General features: G+C 52.7%; 1 long non-coding RNA gene and 2 other non-coding genes across 3 annotated transcripts; all 3 read right to left on the bottom strand.

Annotated features, from left to right (window-relative positions):
- Window positions 1-11,286: 11,286 nt before the first annotated feature.
- On the bottom strand, window positions 11,287-12,212 carry LOC103653459 (uncharacterized). The gene is made up of 3 exons (XR_565499.2): window positions 12,041-12,212; window positions 11,445-11,539; window positions 11,287-11,336 (listed from the first exon to the last, which is right to left on the bottom strand). It is a non-coding gene; the product is annotated as an uncharacterized lncRNA (long non-coding RNA).
- A 2,013-nt stretch (window positions 12,213-14,225) lies between these two features.
- On the bottom strand, window positions 14,226-14,339 carry LOC111591382 (small nucleolar RNA Z278). Its single transcript, XR_004858015.1, has one exon. It is a non-coding gene; the product is annotated as a small nucleolar RNA Z278 (small nucleolar RNA).
- Window positions 14,340-14,459: 120 nt separating this feature from the next.
- On the bottom strand, window positions 14,460-14,574 carry LOC111591383 (small nucleolar RNA Z278). The gene has a single exon (XR_004858016.1). It is a non-coding gene; the product is annotated as a small nucleolar RNA Z278 (small nucleolar RNA).
- Between the last annotated feature and the right edge of the window lie 2,036 nt (window positions 14,575-16,610).

Genomic DNA, 16,610 nt, shown 5'->3' with positions numbered 1-16,610 from the left:
ACTCTGTAAGCTCTTTTAGAAATAGGGACGGTGCTTGGGACATACTCTATGGCAAATTCAACTTTTCTCTCAGGTGGCATGCCTGGTAACTCCTCAGGGAACACATTGTTGGAACTTGCTCTCAGTTGCAAGGGAATCCAACAAGGGTGAACAATGGCGTTAACAGGGTTCTCGCGCTCGATGGCAATAGCTCTGTTAATCTGGCCTCTCACGGGCACTGTGCGGGGGTATTTATAGGTGTCTGGGCGCCCAGCGTCTTGTGTTAAGGACGCATGTGCCCTAAGACACCTAGGTTATCCCTAGAATATTCCCATAAAGCAGGGTTACAGACTGTAATTACAGGGATACCTTTACAAATCAGGCCCGTAACACGCAGCGGCCACGCAGGGCCCGTTACAATGGGCCGGATCACACGTGGGCCTCCGAGCTGCGACGAGGCCGCACGGTGGAATGACCTCGTCGGAGGCCTTCGTCTGATGTCGTATGGGGCGAAGGGTGTCCCTGCCCGTTTTGTTTCCGTTGGACCAACGATATCAGCGAAGGCTCTCGAGCGAAGGGTGGCGTCTTTGCCTTCGCCCCAACATTTGCCCTCCGAGGGACCAGTTCGACAAAGTCATCTGGTGCCGAAGACGTCGCTAGATGGCGGAGACGCTGCCCTCGCTCGAAGTGGTTCCGTGGGGGTTTTTGACATGACCGTTGATTGACCCCGTACTGTTGGACTGCGGGTTTCCTGAAGCGCCGCGCCCTGTGTATAAACGGGGGGCGGGGGTCGGCGCTTTTTGAACTTCACTTTCCGCGCTCCGTGAAAACCCTAGCCGCCTTTTCCACCGCCTTGCTGCTCGTCTGCCCGCCTTGCTCTTGTTCGCCGGAGATCTGGCTCGAGTGAAGCAGACCGCCCGCCGCGGCCGACGGTACGTAGCGATGCCGACCTCCTCTTCTTCTGCTGCCGCTACGCCGCCGGCCGACGCCTCGCCGCCAGCCGACGCCTCGTCTGAGGAGACGCCGAGTACTTTGGTGGCGGAGGAGTTACGCGCCGGTGATTCGGTGGATTTTAGCGTGTCGCGGATGTCATCGGTCTGCGTGCAAGATATGCAGCGGCTGGGTTACTTTGGCGGCGGAGTTGCGCGTGTCCCGGGGACGGAGGAAGTCCCCAAGCCGGAGGGCGAGTTGGTTGTGTTCGAGGCGTTCTTCGCCGCCGGTCTCCGCCTGCCTGCGCACCGGTTTGTTGGAGAAGTCCTGCGCAGGTTTAACGTTCAGATACACCAGTTGACTCCGAATGTCGTGGTGGCTCTGTCGAAGTATGTCTGGGCGACGACTTCGTACGGCGGACATCCATCAGTTGAAGTCTTTGCGAAGTACTATTGCCTGCACTGGCAGAAGAGGATGATTGGAGATGAAGTTTCCTAGTTTGGGTCCTGTACATTTACACCGAAGACCGGCAAGACCACGATGCAGGTAGTCGAGTTGGTTCCTTGCGCCCGCAACAAGTGGGGCAACTGGAATGAGTTTTGGTTTTACATCGCGGAGGGTACCGTCGAAGACCATGAGGGGCTCCCCGTGTCCGAGATGTGTTCGCATTTTTACTCGGCATATCCGCCCTTTGAGGTGGCGGAGGAGGATGCGGACGAAGGGGCCCTTCGGTGCGCCGCCGGCCTGAGCAGTGGGCGCGACTTGGTTGAAGAATTTGTGGCGTACGGGGTATGGCCCTTGGCGCATGGCTGGGCATTGGGCGAAGTGTGCCCTCGCCAGATGCCTTCCCATGGTGGGAAGATGGTGCGAAGTCCTGCCTTCGCGCTGGATCTGCGAAGCCGCGATCCGGCCGCCTTTGTGCGTGAGGCGGAGGATGGGGCGGTGCGGCTCATTGGCCGGTACGTGCCGAGGACAGAGGGCCAGCGTAGCTGGGATATCCGTGGGTCGAATGACCGTTTGAACAGGGTTTTTGAATTGAATCGACTGCCGTATAACGGCTATCCCGATCAAGACGATGTGGACCGCCGCGGGAAGAAGCCGGTGGTAGAGTCTGGAGACGACCCTGCGCCGGCAGCCGCCCCATCCTCTAAGAAGAGGAAACTAGGTACTGCTATGGGAGGACTTGGGGTTTCCGATGGTTTTGCTAGAGAGTTGATGAGGACATGCGCGGCCCCGGGGGGAAGGATGTCTTCGCCCGAGCTCCGGGAGTCTTCGGCGCGGATGCTGAGGGTTACCGGGGGTTGGTGGCCTAGGAATGTTCCTATCCCCCGCGCGGCCGGCGAAGACTTTTTTACATCTCGCATGGTTCGTGAGTGGAAAGTGTTTCCTTACGGGCGGAATATTGCTGCTGTTGTGTCGGCAGTGATGGACAAGGATCGCTAGGGAGCTGCTCAGAAGCGCCAGGCGGTTGTCAGGCTTCACGAAGCCAGGCCAAAGAGGCAGCGAGGGGCTGCGAAGGCTGCTGCCCCAGTGGAGGCAAGCCGCCGCTGGCGGCGAAGTCGGCCGTTCCTGCATCCAGCAAGGCGGCGGAGGCTACGGCTGGCGCCGGTGGTTCCAGGCCTGCGAAGGCTTTGGCGGCGTCCAGCAGGGTGCCGGAGGTCGCGATGGCGGCCCGAGGGTTGCCGTCGCCGACTTCGCCACTGATATTAGTGTGGACGACTATCTTGGTGGTAAGCCGTTGGCTCTTTTTTTATTTCGTTGATACGTCGCAGGGTCGGACGAAGGCCAACTTGTTATTGTTGTGCCTTCCGCGGCGTCCACGGCGGCTGCCGTAGTGCCGAAGGCGAAGGGCGGTGCTCTTAGTGTCGGAGGCGAGATGCCGGCACTCGCGGCTGTCAGGGACGAGGCGGGCGCTGTGTCCCGCCGGCTGAAGGAGATGAAGGAGGCGCTAAGTCAGGTCCGTTGAGCTAGACTTTGGTTTTTTTTTGCCGGCTTTGTTGGGGCCGCGGTCTTACGTGTGTTTTGCAGGCGACTGACTTCGCAGACCGCGTGGCATCGGGGGCCCTCACGGCGGTTGTGTCTGCCGAAGTCGAGAGACTTCGGACGCAACATGCTGACGCCGTCCGGGAAAAATCGGCCGCCGACAGTAAGTGCCGCAAGCTAGCGGACAAGGTGGCCGCACTGGAGGGGGAGAAGACTGACCTCCAGCGCCAACTAGCGGGGGAGAGGAGGGAGGCCAACGAGGCCCTCGCCAAGGCGCAGGCTGCGCAGGCGGAGGCCAATCTGGCGCGGGCGGAGGGCAATCTTGCCAGGGAGCGCGCCGAGCAGTTGTAGGAGCAGCTCAGCGCCCTGGAGAGCCGTGTGGAAAGGGCCGAGGCCGCGACGCGTGCGGATGCTGAGCGGACGCGCAAACAGCTTATGGATTCATACCATGAGCTGGGCGCGCGGACCGGTGACTTCGAAGTGCCGGACCGAGAGCCCGGACTTCGCTGCCTGGAGTGGGTACATGAGGAGTTGCAGGCACTCCCCACTATCGTGGAGGGGTTCATGTCGTATGCCTCCCTGGTCACCTGCGAGGGGGCGATGAACGCGCTCTCTCGCGAAGGGTGCCGGCACTTTGAGGTCTTCGACCAAGCTGATGAAGATTTTGAGCGAGATATCTACAAGGTTGAGGACCCCATAGTGAAGGAATCCACCGGAGCCATCTACGACCGGATGTGGGGTCCGCACGGTCGCGAGGTGGTCAGGGAGCGGGCCGAGACGGCGAGGGCTCAGGTAACGTTTGGTTTTTGTTTGACGTTTGCTGGATGTGGGCTATGTGTGGGTTTGCTGAATTTGTGTGTTGTGTCTTAGGCGGCTCGTGGCGAGAGGGTGGATGACTTCGGGGCGTTGAACAGCGCGCTGCCTGACCCGGAGCCGATTCCGGCGGAGGCCGTGTCCGGGGCCGCCCTGGAGCCGCCCCCGGAGACTGCGGAAGGCGCTCCGGATGCCCCCGCAGCCGCTGCGGCCGGCGGAGACCCGCCCCCACAGCCGCTGCGGCCGGCGGAGACCCGCCCCCAGAGACCGCCGAAGGCACTCCTGATGCCCCCGCAGCCGCTGCGCCGAGGGCTGAAGATCCTGCGACGGTGGCGGCGGAGGCGACAGCGGAGGCAACGGTGGAGGCTCCCGCGACGGCTGGATCTTCGCAGGTGGCGTAGTGGGTGTGGATAGTTAGGGAATTTTGGATATGTTGCTGAATTTTGGTTGCTGCGCAGGTTCAAGATTTTGGGCCTGCGCACGCGCCACTACTAATTTTTTGGCGGCTTCGACCGTGGATGGTGGTAATAAATATGATGGGTCTGCATCTGAGTTTTCTGATTTTGCTGACTCTGGGAGCTCGGTTGAGTGGACTGAGGAGTCGTCGGAGGAGGACTTGGACTACTTTGCGGCCTTGGATGTGGCAGCGGCGAAGGCTTCACCGCACGCTGCGGACACAGAAGATGTGCCTGGTCCAAGTACTGGGTGCAGGCGGCGAAGGGCGGTTGCGAAGCGTAGGGTGAGCGGGGCGGAGGGCGGTCGGCTTCGTGTGAGTAGGGCTGGCCGGCAGGAACTGTTGTCCTTGCCTGCCGCCGCGAGTACAGGTGAAGGGGAATTGCGAAGTCTTTTTGTTGGTGAGGAGCTTAGGATAATGTTATTTAACTATAGGGAGATGGGAATTATTCCGAAGGTTGAGCCGATGTAGAGTGTGATGCCCTCGCTTGTACATGTGTAAAGGCTTGTATGATGAAGTTGTGTGCCCTCGCACATTTGGCTATGCTCGCGAAGGTGTTACGTGCTTGGTCAGGTGTATTTGTTATGCTGGACTGGTGCGTATATAGTCGGTCTTGGCACGGACAGTTTGGTGTGGTCGTTTTGCTTTTGTTACGCTTCGTCCGGCTGTGCCCTCGGGCAACTTAGGCGCGGATGGTGTCTGCAGTGGACTTCGGTTTTTCGCACTTGCTGAGCTAGTCCGACTGCACCCTTAGGCGACTTCTGCACGGTAAGTCTTCGCGGTAGACTTCGATTTTTCGCACTTGTTGTGCTACTCCGGCTGCACCCTTAGGCGACTTCTGCACTGTAAGTCTTTGCAGTAGACTTCGATTTTTTGCACTTGTTGTGCTAATCCGGCTGCACCCTTAGGCGACTTCTGCACGGTAAGTCTTCGCGGTAGACTTCGATTTTTCGCACTTGTTGTGCTAATCCGGCTGCACCCTTAGGCGACTTCTGCACGGTAAGTCTTCGCGGTAGACTTTGATTTTTCGCACTTGTTGTGCTAATCCGGCTGCACCCATAGGCGACTTCTGCACGGAGTTGTCGCACGCGAGGGTGGCTAGCGCTGAGCCTCGCGGTGACTTCGTATTGGTCGAATGTCGAAGACCGTCGTCGCGGTCTTTTTTCGACGCATGTTTTTGCGGGGGATTTTTCACTTGTATATTACATGGCTCCGCCTCGTTAAAAACCTCACCCCCCAGGAGGAAAAGAGTGCGGGCCAGAATAAAATTGTTTTTGCGAATTACAAGGGCGAATCAGCCCTGATGAGTCAAACAAAAAATTTGCGGAGGTTGTCAATGTTCCAGGAGTGCTCCAGGTCTTCGCCGCTAGGCGTTGTGAGCCTGTAAGCGCTGGGGGAAGCTTTCGTCTTGACTATGAAGGGGCCCTCCCACCTGGGCTCTAGCTTGCCCCTGGACTCTGTCCGGGCTGTTCGGACGAGTACGAGGTCCCCTTCGCTGAATTCCCTTGGGATGACTGCATGGTCGCGCCATGCTTTTGTCTGGGCTTGGTATTTGTTTAGAGCTTGCAGGGCGAAGACTCGATCCCCATCGATGAGATCCTTTGAAGTGGGCTCGTCCACGTCGGGGACTGCGGAAGGAACTGTTCGCGGGGACCCATGTTTTAATTCTTGTGGGGTCATGGCCTCCGATCCGTATAGAAGGCGGAAAGGAGTGAACCCGGTCGCCCTGCACTCAGTCGTGTTTAGTGCCCAGACCGCCTTGGGTAACAAATCGGCCCACTTGCCCTTTTTTCGTCGAGGAGCATCTTTTTGACAGCTGTGAAGATTTTTCCATTGGCGCGTTCCACAACCCCATTGGACTGCGGGTGATAGACTGAGGCGAAGGCAAGCTTGGTGCCGATGGAGAAGCAAAAGTCCTTGAAGTCTTGGCTGTCAAACTGTTTGCCGTTGTCGACTGTTAGTTCGGACGGTACTCCGAAGCGGCAAACAATGTTTTGCCAAAAGAATTTTTGGGCAGTCTTTGATGTTATTGTGGAGACAGCCCTTGCCTCGATCCATTTGGTGAAGTATTCGACAGCGACGAAGGCGAACTTAAGGTTCCCCTGAGCTGTGGGTAGGGGCTCGACGATGTCCAGGCCCCAGCGCTGGAGAGGCCATGTGTGGGCGATCAGCTTTGTAAATTGCGAAGGGCTGCCTGATCGAGGGGAGAACTTCTGGCAGGCTTCGCAGGACCTTGTGACCCGATTTGCGGCGCAGATCATTGCGGGCCAGTAGAAACCCTGGCGGATCACCTTAGCGGCTAGGGCCCTTGGCCCTGCATGAGAGCCGCAGGTACCACTATGGACTTCGCGTAGGATCTGGACACCTTCGGTTTCGGTGACGCATTTGAGCATTGGCTGACTGATCCCTTTCTTGTAGAGTTGGCCCTCAATCAGTGCGAAGTCCCGGCTTTGATGTTTGAGGCGCTTGGCCTCGTTGATGTCGGTTGGGTGATAATACCCCTGTAGAAACAGAGTTATTGGTGCCCGCCAGTCTTCGGTCATGATAAGGTTGACTATTCGGTGGCCCTCGTTGTCATTGGTTATTTGGAGCCCTTCGGGGCTTCGGACGGCTGGTGTGCCGATGACGTGGTAGAACATGTCGGAGGGCAAGGACTCGCCTCTGGCGGCAGCCTTGGCCAATGCGTCGGCCTCTTCATTCTTGGCCCGGTCCACATGCTGCAAAGTGAATCCCTTGAATTGTCTCTCGAGACTTCGGATGGCCGCGAGGTATTGCATGAGTGCGGGGTCCTTTGCTGCATAGTCTTTCTTGACCTGGCCGGCAACTACCTTGGAGTCTGTTCTGATGATGCAGGTGGTGACCCCAAGGGCCCTCAGCTTGCGGAGACCGAGGATGACTGCTTCGTATTCTGCTATGTTATTTGTGCATCTGTCGGATTCCAGAGCGAAGCTGAGGCGAGCCGCATATCTGTGCTTGACTCCGGTTGGCGAGGTGATGACTGCCGCGGCGCCTGCCCCCGCATGGCACCATGCGCCGTCGCAGTGGATCGTCCAAACTTTTTCTGCGGGCGGTTCTGGCTGTGTAATTGGCCCAGTCCAGTCGACGACGAAGTCTGTCAGGACTTGTGACTTGATGGCTGTCCTGGGCTCGAAATTGATGTGGTAGCCGGAGAGTTCGGCCGCCCACTTGGCAATCGTCACCGATGCTTCTGGGTTTCTGAACAATTCGCCGAGTCCCCTGTCTGAGGTGACCCGGACCTTGAATGCTTCAAAATAATGGTGCAATTTGTGCGAAGACATAACGACTGCGTAGGCAATCTTCTCTAGCTCTGTCATGTTGCATTTGGACGGCGTCAGCACTTCGGAGATGTAATAAATTGGGCACTGCCTGATCGCGCCCTCAACTGTCTGCTCCTGTACCAGTGCTACGCTGACCGCATGCGGTGAAGCCGCAACATAGAGCAACAGAGGTAGTGAAGAGTCGGGGCTTGTAAGGACTGCCAACTCCGACAGGTACTGTTTTAACGAGGCGAAGGCCGCTGCCTGCTCTGGTCCCCAAGCGAAGTCTCTTGCGCCACGGAGAGTTTTGAGGAAAGGGAGTCTTCGCTCAGCGGATCTGGAGATGAATCTGTTGAGGGCGGCCAATCTCACCGTCAAGAGCTGGACGTCTCTGGCGGACTGCGGAGTCCTCATGTTTATGATGGCTTGAATTTTGGTTGGGTTGGCCTCGATGCCGCGGTGCGATACCAGGTAGCCCAATATTTTGCCTTGGCGAACACCGAAGATGCACTTTTCCGGGTTTAGGCGGAGTCGTGCGTCTCGCATGTTCGCGAATGTCTCGGCGAGGTCAGCGAGATGGTCCGCCTTGCTCTTGCTGGCGACGACAATGTCGTCCACATATGTGAATATATTTCTGCCAACCTGCCCGTTGAGCACTGTCTTGGTAAGCTTGGAGAAGGTGGACCCAGCGTTCTTGAGTCCCTCCGGCATTCTGATGAAGCAATATGTGCCGAAGGGTGTTATAAAGCTGGTGCTAGCCTTGTCTTCCTCCTTCATGTATATCTGGTGGTAACCGGAGAAGCAGTCGAGGAGTGACATGACTTCGCATCCGGCCACGCTATCGACTATTTTGTCGATCCACGGCAACGGGAAGTTGTCCTTTGGGCAGGCCTTATTGAGACTGGTGAAGTCGATGCACATTCGCCACTTCCCGCTCTTTTTCTGCACCATCACAACATTGGAGAGCCACGTGGGGTAAGCCACCGGCTCGATGAATTTGGCTTCCAGGAGGCGGTGCACTTCTGCCTTGGCGGCCTCTGTCTTCTCGTCGGACATCTTGCGAAGCCGCTGTTTTTTCGGCCTTACCGAAGGGTCGATTCCTAAGCTGTGCTCAATTATGGAACGGCTGACCCCGACCAGATCGAGGGCTGACCAGGCGAAGACATCTTTGTTCTTGGATAGGCAGTAGAGGAGCTTCTCCTCTTCATGCGAAGTGAGGTCTTCGCTGATAGTGACTGTCTGCTTGGGCGTGGCCTGGTCGAGGGGGACAGTCTTGGTCCCGTCGTTGCTCTGCAGCTGTGCCTTGTCGTGCTGCTTATTGGTTGGGCTGGCGGGCGCGAGGACCTCGCGCTGGGCCGTGAGGCAGTGCACGTTTCTCTGACCGGGCACGAAGTCCCGCTCTATGTTGCGCGCAGTCTGTTGATTGCCGTAGACCGTAATAACGCCTAGCGGACCTAGTATCTTCATACATAGGTACAGTCCGTGAATGGCTGCTTCGAACTTATTGATGGAGCCCCGGCCCATGATGGCATTGTATGGATATACCATATCCACGATATCAAAGGTTACTTGCTCACTTCGGGCATTGGGTGCTACACCGAAGGAGAGAGGCAGCTCTATTTTGCCGACAGGAAAGGTGCCCTTGCCGCCGAAGCCATACAACGGGTTGTCCGAAGGCTTGAGCAGGCTGTGGCTTATGCCCATGCGATCGAAGGCGTGGAGGAAGATGATGTCCGCCTGACTGCCATTGTCAACTAGGACTTTGTGCAGGTCCCAGCCTGCCACGCTGCAATTGATAACCATGGCGTCGCAGTGGGGGGCGCTGCGCAGGTCGACGTCTCGTGCATCGAAGGTTAGCGGTATGTGGGACCACTTTGTCTGCACGACTGGGCCGGTGACGGCGACGTGGTTGATGCTGCGGTAGTGGTCCCGCTTCTGCCGCTTTGTGTCGAAGTCAGTGCTGGACCCCCCAGTTATGATGTGAATGACTCCGCGATATGGCTGATCGGCGAAGTCTTCCTGCTTTGGAGCATGGGGGATGTTTTGATGTTGCTGGTGTGGTGGTGGGGGTGGGGGTGGGGGAGGTACGATTTGTACTTCCTGATGGTGTTGGTAAGCGTGGTGCGGTGGATGCGGGGCGGGGGCATGGATATATGGTGGAGGGGGTTGCTGGTAAGTGTGTGCGACAACTCTGGGGTTGTCGGCTGGTTGCGCCCGTGCCATCCTGTCTCTGGTGGCCTTCGTTTCTGGGCAGTCTTCGGTTTGGTGGGCGCAGTCTTCGCCATGGAAGAGGCAGTAGAATTGGTGCGGCGGCGGCGCACGCCACCAACCCCTACCGCGAGTTCCATTTCCGCGGCCCTGGGGGATATTCCTGGCGACGAGGGGCGTCAGCAGCGGGGTGCTAGTTGGCGATGTTGTGCACTTGCTGTTGATTGCGGCCGTCTCGACCGGAGTCTGGCTGCAGAATCCTCGTCCACGTGCGGCTGGACTGTGGAGCATCTTTTGGCTTCCTTTGGGACTCAACCTTGCGCTGGTGGAGCTCTTCGGATTTGGCGTATTTTTCAAACAGCTGATATAATTCCTGGAGGTTCTTGGGCGGATCTCTGATGCAGTGGCTGTAAAGGACGCTGGCGCGAAGGCCACTGATAGCGTAGTGGATAGCGATATGGTCATCGACTAAGGGCAGTTGTGACTTGAGTGTTAAAAATTTGCGGTAATACTCCCGCAGAGTCTCCTTTTCCAGCTGCTTGCAGAGCGAGAGTTCGGCCAAGGCGTCGGTGTCTGGGCGATACCCTTGGAAGTTGAGCAGGAACTTGTCCCGGAGGCTTCTCCAGGAATCAATGGACAGCAGAGGCAACCTGGTGAACCAGGTGAGAGCTGGGCCCTCTAGGGTGATGATGAAAGACTTCGCCATTGTGGCATCGTCCCCTCCGAAAGATGCAACGGTGACCTGATAACTCATTATGTATTGTGCTGGGTCGGTGCTGCCGTTGTACTTGGGATAGGACCCTGCCCGGAAGTTAGCTGGCCAAGGCATCACTTGCAGGTGTGGCGCCAGGGGACTTCGCTCGTCGAGGTAGTTGACCCCTTGGAATGGCGCGCACTACAAGAAACTGGTTAAAGAACGTGGGTGAAAAACCGTCGAACTTAATGTAATAGGTCGTCGAACTTACCATAAGAACGTGGGTTTACCCACGAATATAGCCGACGGCGATTTTTGGACGAACTTAAAGAAGTAAGTTCGACGGCCCCCACGTTCTTAAGGTTAAGAACGTGGGTACCGTCGAACTTAAGGTTAAGAACGTGGGTACCGTCGAACTTAAGGTTAAGAACGTGGGTTTTTAAGTTCGACGGGGCCGTCGAATTTTTTCCCATAAGTTCGACGGCACCCACGTTCTTAACCTTAAGAACGTGGGTGCCACGTGGCCGTCGAACTTATGGGTCCTACGTGGGTCGGCGAGGGCTGCACATTAAGTTCGACGGTACCCACGTTCTTAACGTTAAGAACGTGGGTACCCACGTTCTTAACCCCTTTCCAGAAAAAATAAAAAATACAGAAATGAAAAATTAGACAAACATAAAATCACATGCAACACAGAGTATCACATACAATACATATTTCAAACACATGGATATATGTTCATATCACAAATTCACACAAGTCCCAATACATAAGTTCACAAGTCCTGTTAATATCTGAACAAACAGTATATGCTAGCTCGATGAAGTCACTTGCTTCACTCGGGGATTCACCAAGATATGCTACATCATTATATTAGTTTGAACCATGCAGAGATCGAGAAGGGTTAAATGTGAAAAACAATCTGCTTCAGACGTTGTGGGCAATAACATGCTCCTAACCATGTGAAGACATTTGAAGCTTCCCTAGAAGAAACATCCTGAACAGGCGTAATAGAAAATGCATTAGAGAAGGTGAATTATCGATGATTCAATGGTGCTTCCAAGACATAAGAAATGCTAGATGGCATAGCAAAACATTTCTGTACCTTCGAAGCAGTAACTTGTGTGCAGTTGTTAACACTGTCATCATATGAATCCCTACTGCACCTAGTAGCCATTGAGGAGGAACCATAATTATGACCTGCAAATGAAGCATTCACAATAAGAAAATTTCCAATGAAACTTTAATGGAAACCGTAGCATGGAATGAAGTAGACAATTATGCACCTAGGCAAAAGCAAAGCAACACAGCAAACAAAACAAAGAACAAAAAAACAGAACAGAACGAGAAGGAATGATGAGAATCACAAATCACCACTACAAACAGCAAACAAGTTGGAAATCACATTTACTTGAGAATAACGTCCCACAATTTGGGTATAATATGATCCTATTTTACATATCCAAATATCGAAAAGATTTCCCACTTCATCGTTAAAGCTCTCAGCACAAAGCCAGACAAATGATTTTCACTAGAATATGTTGATTCATTTGTGCTATAATTTATTGCTTTTCAAAGAAACCAAGGCTTTCTTTTGCAAGAATATTCAGTATACAGTCAAAGTACACACTATATGGACTTGTGGATCCGCTCCATAGAGGCATCAGGGGAGACCATAACACGGGAAGATCAAAACAGCACCTGATGGAGCATACATTCATGCTGCTGCTTCGCTTATCTCTATTCCCAAATGCCAAGGTTACGCAATTGGCCCAAAGGAAGCCAGCAGCTGCTTCCACTGGGGCACACCTGTATTCTCCATATTCCTATGGAAAAGGAGAAGGCGTGAGTTTTGCTGGCAACCAAATTATTACTGAACAAACTGGGCGAGATCATAGTCATTCCTAGAAGAACAATAAAGCAACCCAAAACCAATTTTACTAAACAGAAACTCAGCCAATGAACACCTAACGGAACACAAGGAAACCCAACAGCTAAGAGGCATAGATCTTGGTCTATCAAGAAGCAGTCTTCCTGAACATTAGAAAGAGAGGCGAAATGCACTACCTCAATTGCCGAAAAAATTTGGTTAAACAAAAGGACATAGTGCAGGAATCCTCTAATGGTCTAACCGCAAACTGGAAAAAAACGATACGATTAAGACGGTTTTTCTTGCCAAACAGGCTAGACACGGCAGGAAATGGAAGTAATGTTTCGCAGCCGCGGCTCCCTCTAACAGCCAAATGGAAAATATGAGGAAGCAAAGACATCTTCTTGCCACATATGGCTAGCTCCTAGACACGGTGCCTCTTCTAGCCAAATAAGGTTAGACAAGCAAAGCATCGGTGTCATCAATCTGAGGGGGTTACTTACTGCTTTCTTTATTTTGCTTGTTATATTAGCAGCCTTTACCCAAGCAATTCTTAAACACTGCATAGTAACACTTGACATGAGACCCTCTCCACCAGCTTTCTAAATGGCACAAACATCCCCATTTGAGTTAACTATAGCAGTCATCCTCCATCCCATTACTGCTTCTTCCTTGTATGTGGGATCAAGAACCTACACAAAAAGGCCATTTACTCAGATGAGGATGGTAATGCTTTGATGATAATCAAAAGCACTTCAATCTCAAATATTTGGACATACCACGATGTTACCTTCACCAAAATATGCAAATGTTATAGCTATGGGCATATGGTGTATCGTAAGAGGAAGTGGATCTCTAACCTGTAAAATACATCAAACAAAACACAAGATAGTTGCAGTGGTTAATAAAGTAGGACAAAAGGCGAGCATTAGGCCCATACTGCAGCTTCACACTAAGAAAATTATGGGAGTCAGACGAATGTGCTCTTAAGGACATACTACCTCCGTCCCAAGAAGGATGCAATTCTAGGTCTGATCAAAATCAAGCTACCTTAAGTTTGACTAAATTTATACAAAATAGTATCAACATGTATGACTTCAAATAAGTATACTGTAAATATATGTTTCATGGGCTCATGACAAATCTAATGGTACCTATTTGGTACAATAAACATTAATTATTAACATATTTATATAAACTCGACATACTTTAGTGTATCACTGTTCTATAATTGCATCCTTTTCAGGATGCAGGGAGTATAATTAATGAATCTAATGCTATAAGGGAGCATGACCTTTGAGGGATATATTGGCAAAACCATAAACAATAGAGCACATTGGGAGTGTACGTCTACCTCAGGATCATGCACTGTAACTTGCTGACCATCGTCCCCACCAACCGTGCATTCAGGTCTCCAGAAAGTAGATAAAGCTGCCAATGCAGCGATATTAGCTGCATCAATGAGATTCCTATAAAGGCAATGGAGAAGCTTAGAACTTTAACATGCAAATGCTCACAAATTAATCACTCGATCAAATGTTAACAAGCTTTATGATCAAGTTCAACTTTCAGAATAAAAGAAAATAGTACGAAGCAAAAACTGAACGGACATAGGGTTCTTCTGTAATGCCTCAGTGTTATCAAATGATGTCGTATTATGTACCATGTTTCCTCAAGTAGGTTCTTCCTGAAACAGGGACTTGAGTCCATAGGACATCCATTTTGCAGACTAATCATCACTGGCGTCACACAAAGTAATTTATTTTGATGGTAAATCACTAGGCAGAAGAAAAGGTATAAACATCAAACCAATGAACAATCATTACATGACGAATAACATGCACCTAAAGAACCCTAAACTGACTAAACAGGGCTGCAGTTACCTACACCTCACATGTTGGACAATTCATCATAGGTTACTGTGAAGGTAAAAATTGGACGCATTTGATTCATAAGCTTCCAAATATAACAGTGAAAGATAAGATCGAGCTGAACATAACATAGGCAAACATTTAAACCTCAGAAAGTGCCCATAGAACTCATTTGAATGTAGGACTCCAAGTAGGTTCTCCCTGGCAAGCAGGAACTTGGAGTTGTCTACACCTCACAATTAGGCAAATCATCATCGAAAGCAAGAAATTTCTAAGCACATTGATCCATCTATGTTCTGCCAACAAATAAATATTGACATTTTCATTCAACAATAGCCACCGGAAAAAACACATGCATTGCTCAAAGTAATGTTCAGAAAGCTCAGTTAAAGCCCATATATATCATTCCAATGTAGGACCCCAAGTAGGTTCTCCCTGAAACGCAGGGACATGGAGTGATCTACATCTAATTCAAAGGGCGATTCATCATTGCTTAGTAAAATAATTTCAAATACAATGGAAGGAATGGAAAGCTGCTGCAAACATTAAACAAGCTGAGAACATGCGACCACAGTTCTAGCTGATTTAGTGAGAGATTTTAGAAGCAATACCACAACAAGAAACAGTAAGCTTCCACGTCAAAATCACCAACAATTGATGTGTGCCTCCAGGACTGGCTGCCTTGAGAGTAAAATTCTCAGGAGTTGCAATAGACTAGTACCATCTATTTTGGCATACGGAAGATGAAGTGGCCGTACAAAAAATAATAATATTTTCTTGATTATCATTTGGTTGCCAGCTCTAGTCTTGACATGTTGAAGGAATGAGTAAATACTGATTACATTACACAAGCCAATGGAATGTTAGGCCAACGCAATGTGCTATGAAGCATAAAAAATTTTAAATTGACTGTATAGATTTCATCAACACTGCCGAGGTAAAGCAGGTAATAAAGGTATGTAAAGGCTAGAAGAATATCATCTACTCTATCAGTATGCTAGAAAAAACAAGTTAATGTTGTACCATCTGTCCGGACTGTCCCCTTCGAACCCACCCAAGCATACCACCATTTTCTTTGGATGGACATAAGGAGTGCTCCACGGCTAAATCACTCAAGTCTGCTCCTGAGATGTTCAATAGTGTCATTTCCATTGCAAATGCATATATTCTTTTTGAGATCAACCAGAAGCCTAACAAGAAAATGCATATATTAAATACACGGTCCAAACAAGATTGGAATACCACGCAAAAAGTACATACAAAAGAAGTTTGAGAATCAGATGGCACCTCCTGCAATGATATTCTTTTCGAGATCAACCAGAAGCCTGCCATCCTTTTCACCAACAAGAAAATGCTGAACTAGCAGTTCTTTCCCCTCTCTTTGGACGCTGCCGGCAGCAGTGCAGAGAACTAAGCAGCAAAAATCTGTGGCCACGGGTTCCCCAGGGACACATGGGCGCGGCAGGCCACCTGGCGGAGAGGGAGGTCGGATGTGTCTGCCTGGCCAACGGCGGTGCGGAAGCCAGAGGCACGAGGGCGGCGAGCGGGGAGGCGCACCCGAGCCTCGAGCGCGGCGAGCGCGTTGCTCTGCAGCTGGATCAGGCCGCCAGGACGCGCGCCTTGGGCTCCGGCGCTGGCATTGCCGCCACCGCGGCGGTGAGCCCCGCGCGGGCGGGAGGGAGGCTAGGCCTACGTCTCAGCCGCGGCCGCGACGTGGACGGGGAGCGAAGCGCGACTAGAAGACGGAGCGCTCGGTTGCCGCGGGAGACGGGGTGGAGCGGGCTCGCCATGCGAGAGTGGGAGGAACGAGAGGAGGGGAGTGAGATAGTCTTTGGCGATGCAGCCTGCCTTGTGCTGAGCACGGTGGAGGAGCGGTGGGTCTGGCGGTGGCACGGCGGCCGCGGTTGGGCGCGGTTGGGCGCGACGGACGCGGTTGGGCACGGGTCTGGTGGCGGCTCGGTGGGCGCGGTTGGGCGCGGTGGCGGCAGCGCGCGAGGTGGAGGAGCGGTGGTGGAAGCGTAGCGAGCGTGGTGGCTGGGGGCGGCGCGGTGGAGTGTGCGCGGTACGTGCAGTGGGCGAGAAAGAAGAGAGTCGTGTGGGGCGGGTTGGGGATTTTGGTTTTTGTTTAAGTTCGACGGTGTTCACGTGGCCCACGAATTTAATATAAGAACGTGGGTACCCACGTTCCTAATACGATAAGTTCGACGGTTTTAGCTAGGACGCACGAATTTAAACTAAGAACGTGGGTACCCACGTTTTTAAAGAAACCCATGAACTTAACTATTGTAAGAACGTCGGTGCCCACGTTCTTAACAAAACCCACGAACTTTTATCAGTTTCTTGTAGTGGCGGCGTGGGGGAAGGTGTGGTCGCGCTGGGGGAAATGCGGGTCTTCCGGTTGTGCGCGCTGTTGCAGGGGTGGCCCATGCTGCAGGCCGAGGTGGCCTTCGCGCGTGTCTTCCAGTTGTGCGCGCTGCTGGAGGGGTGGCCCGTGCTGCAGGCCAAGGTGGCCTTCGCGCTGCATCAGCGC

The sequence above is a fragment of the Zea mays genome, chromosome 4 (genome assembly GCF_902167145.1).
Source record: "Zea mays cultivar B73 chromosome 4, Zm-B73-REFERENCE-NAM-5.0, whole genome shotgun sequence".
NCBI classification, from domain to species: Eukaryota; Viridiplantae; Streptophyta; class Magnoliopsida; order Poales; family Poaceae; genus Zea; species Zea mays.
The sequence above is the reverse complement of the archived record's forward strand: the minus strand, read 5'-3'. Positions and strand labels throughout refer to the sequence as shown.